Here is a 4,489-nt window from a genome sequence, read left to right on the forward strand (position 1 = left end):
AGGTTCTGAATCCAGCCCTGCTACCAGCTCTCCTCTCAGTGTGGAGTCTGCTTCTGCCTCTCCCTCTGTCCCTCCCCCTGCTTGTGTTCTCTCTCTCTGTCTCTCTCTCACTTGTTCTCGCTCACTCTCTCTCATAAACAAACAAATGCAAGAAAACCATGACCTGTAAATCTCTTACAGAAGCAGAGTCCAGAGAACGACATCACCATGCAATCCTCTGCATGTTTAAGAGACTTTACTCTAATTCACAAACTGAGAACATAGTCTCCTCATTGCCACCTTCATCTCTTTATTCCTAAAATTGTAGATGACCGGATTCAGAAAGGGAGTAAGAACTGCATCAAAGATGGCAAGGAACTTATCCAGATGTGATGTGGGAAATGGCCACACATAGAAGAAAATTAATGGCCCAAAGAACAAAACAACGACAGTGACATGAGCTGCCAGAGTGGAGAGGGCCTTGGACATACTCCCCATAGATTTTTTCCTGAACAGTCACCAAAATAAAGGTGTAAGAGATTATTAGAATTTTAAAAGGAGGCCACAGAAATAAAGTCACTATTGGCAGTTACCATGAATCCCAATGTGTTTGTCTCTGTGTAATTAAGTCTGATAAACTGAGGAAGGTCCAAAAAAAGCTGTCTAATTCATTAGGTCCACAGAAAGGCAAGTCCACAACAAAAGCCAGTTGAGTCACTGAATGAATAAGACCAATTATCCAGGATGCAACCAGAAATAAAATGCATCTTTGTGGGATCATGACAGTCAGGTAGTGGAGGGGCTTACATATGGCAACATATCTGTCAAAGGCCATGGCGATGAGCAGCACTATCTCACTGCCCTCAAATATGTGGATAAAGAAGATAAAGAGATGGTTTTGCACTCTCTTAAAAGACCATAAAGATACAAATGTAGTGATCCAAAGGGACACATGCACCCGAATGTTTATAGCAGCAATGTCCACAATAGCCAAACTATGGAAAGAACCTAGATGTCCATCAACAGATGAATGGATCAAGAAGATGTGGTATATATACACAATGGAATACTATGCAGCCATCAAAAGAAATGAAATCTTGCCATTTGCAACAACATGGATGGAACTAGAGCGTATCATGCTTAGCGAAATAAGTCAAGCAGAGAAAGACAACTATCATATGATCTCCCTGATATGAGGAAGTGGTGATGCAACATGGAGGCTTAAGTGGGTAGAAGAATAAATGAAACAAGATGGGATTGGGAGGGAGACAAACCATAAGTGACTCTTAATCTCACAAAACAAACTGAGGGTTGCCGGGGGGAGGGGGTTGGGGAGAAGGGGGTGGGATTATGGACATTGGGGAGGGTATGTGATTTGGTGAGTGCTGTGAAGTGTGTAAACCTGGTGATTCACAGACCTGGGGATAAAAATATATGTATATAAAAAATATATGTTTATAAAAAATAAAAAATAAAAAAAAAAATAAAAAAAAAAAGAACTAAAAAAAAAAAAAAAAAAAAAAAAAAAAGACCATAAATCATCTTGGGAGCTGTGGAAGAGCAAAATATCAAGTCGATGATGGAAAGGTTGGCCAGCAGGAAGTACATGGGGGACTGTAAATGAGGGTCAGAGGTCACAGTTGGCACAATGAGGAGGTTTCCCATCAGGCTGGCCACATAGAACACATAGGAAAAGAGAAAGAAAAGGAGCTGGATCTCCAGTGAGGTGGAGAGTTCCAGGAACACAAACTCCAACACCACTGAGTGGTTGCCTTCATCCATGGTCACTGTCAGCAGTGACACCTCTCATGCCACCTGAAAGAGGAAAGTAAGGAGAAATGATGTAGGAGAAAGGCACGGAACTTAATCTTGGGTGATTCAGCTGAAGGGCCACCCAAATCAGTATTGATTTGGGCAGAAAGCTGGTGATAATTGGCTGGAAAATGCCTAGCAAACTCACTTCTTCCGCCACATGTCTACAGGGCCGCCCTCTGGGCCTGGCCCTGGATCCCAAGTTGTGGTGGCTCCAACCCTGCCAGAAAGATCTCAGTGAGTCAGGCACAACCTAGGCCAATGCCTCCTGCTGCTCAGCCTCCAGGGGTACCCTCCGTGGTGCTGGCAGAAGGGGCCTGCTCTGCCTTTTGGTACAAGCAATAAGCCTCACCTAGTTTTTCTGTCTTCTTTTCCTGGGGTTCTGTGCTTCGAGTCCTCCAATTGGGGAACCCTCATTCCACACCACAAGTCCACCTGCCACCCAGGTGGAAACGGTGCCTTTCGGAGATGCAGAAAACCCTCAAAGTAAGAGAAACCTCTGTGCCCCCACTGAGGCCATCCACAACTTTTGGCACCACAGTGGGCTGAAAAGTCGGAGGCTGATGCTGGGTCACCACCCCTCCCTCAAGTCTCCTCTGGGACATCTTCTCTGTGGAGGGGCCCGCAGGCAGCCCATGTCTCTTGACACATTTTCCAGATGGCTGCAACATGCCCTTAGCGAGAAAGTGCTCTAGGCCACGGGGCACAGGGTGGTCGGAAGGCAGCCCAACACCGGCCAATTTGCATGAGCTTTCTGCCCACATCGATACCGATATGGGCAGAAAGTGCCTAAGAATTGGCTGGGACACCCCTGGCAAATTCGCATTGTGCATCCTGGCCCAGGATCCTGAGTTCTCGAGGCTCGAACCCTACCAGAAAGCCCTCCAGAAGTCAGGTGCTGGAGAGGCCAATGCCTCCTGTTCATCACCCTCTGAGGTTCTCTTCCTAACCCTGGCGGATAGAGTCTGCCATGCCCCCAGGCCTAGGCACTAAGCCTCACCTGCTTTTTCAGTCTTCCATTTCCAGGGTCCTGTTCCTCCTGCCCTCCAGTTGGGGAACCCTGAGTACCACGCCACGAGTCCACCTGCCACCCTGAGGAAAACAGTGCCTTTCAGAGCTGTGGAAAAGCCTCAGAGTGAGAGAAACCTATCGTGCCCCCCTTGAGGCAAGCCCCAACATTCGGCACACCAGCAGCCTGAAAAGTCAGAGGCAGACACCCAGCCACAACCCCTCCCTCAGCTCTGGTCCTGGAAAACTCCCCTGAACCGGGAAACCATGGTGGGCTGCATCAACTCGGCGCATTTTCTGGCTGGCCTCGACATGCCCTGAGCGAGAAAGGGCCCTAGGCCCCGGGGAACAGGGCAGTCCACAGGGCCGCCCAACCATGGCCAATTCTCATAAGCTTTCTGCCCAAATTGATACTGAATTGGGCAGAAAGCTCATGAGAATTGGCCGGAAAACCCCCAGCAAACTCACTTCATGTGCCGCACATCTGCAGGGTTGTCCCCTGGGCCTGGCTGGGGATCCCGAGTTGTGGAGCCTCAAACCCTGCCAGAAAGCCCTCCATGAGTCAGGCGCAGGTAAGGCCATCGCCTCCTGCTTCTCAGCCTGGGTGGGGGAGGTCCCCGCCCTGGCGCTGGCAGATGGGCCTGCCATGCCCCTAGCCTGGGCCCTAACCCTCGCCTGTTTTTTTGTTGTTGTTGTTTTGTTTTGTTTTAATTTTTTATTTTTTATAAACATATATTTTTATCCCCAGGGGTACAGGTCTGTGAATCGCCAGGTTTACACACTTCACAGCACTCACCAAACAAAGCACATACCCTCCCCAATGTCCATAACCCGACCCCCCTTCTCCCAACCCCCCTCCCCCCAGCAACCCTCAGTTTGTTTTGTGAGATTAAGAGTCACTTATGGTTTGTCTCCCTCCCAATCCCATCTTGTTTCATTTATTCTTCTCCTTCAGTCTTCCGATTCCAGGGTCCTGTCCTTCCGGCCTTCTTATTGGTGAAGCCTGAGTCCCACGCCATGAGTCCACCTGCCACCCAGGTGGAAATGGTGCCTTTCAGAGTGGGAAAAGGCTCAGAGCAAGAGAAACTTTGATGCCCCCACTGAGGCCATCCCCAGCCTTTGACGCCACAGTGGCCCAAAAGGACAGAGGCGGACACCCAACCGCAACCCCTCCCTCAACTCTGCTCTGAAAAACTCCCCTGCGCCAAGGCCCCTGGGTGGGCTGTGTTGTCTTTTTTTTTTTTTTTTTAATTTTTTTTAATTTTTTTTTTTAATTTATTTGTTTGACAGAGATCACAAGTAGGCAGAGAGGCAGGCCAAGAGAGAGGAGGAAGCAGGCTCCCTGCTGAGCAGAGAGCCTGATGTGGGGCTTGATCCCAGGACCATGGGATCATGACCCGAGCCAAAGGCAGAGGCTTTAACCCACTGAGCCACCCAGGTGCCCCATGGGCCGTGTTGTCTTGGCATGTTTTCTGGATGGCCTCAACATGCCTGGAGCAAGAAATCACTCTAGGCCATGGGGGACAGGACGGTCCAAAGAGCCACCCAATGCCCGCCAAATTCTCACGAGCTTTCTGTCCTAGTCAAAAGTTCATGAGAACTGGCCAAAAACCCTGGTGAACTCGCTTCATGCACCATATGTCTACAGTGCCACCCCCTGGGCTTGGCCCGGGATCCTGAGTTGTCGCAG

General features: G+C 49.3%; 1 pseudogene; it reads right to left on the reverse strand.

Moving 5' to 3' along the window:
• Positions 1-225: 225 nt before the first annotated feature.
• LOC131835285 (olfactory receptor 4F6-like) lies at positions 226-1,761 on the reverse strand (annotated as a pseudogene).
• Positions 1,762-4,489: the final 2,728 nt, after the last annotated feature.

Source organism: Mustela lutreola, chromosome 7, assembly GCF_030435805.1.
Source record: "Mustela lutreola isolate mMusLut2 chromosome 7, mMusLut2.pri, whole genome shotgun sequence".
Taxonomy (NCBI): Eukaryota; Metazoa; Chordata; class Mammalia; order Carnivora; family Mustelidae; genus Mustela; species Mustela lutreola.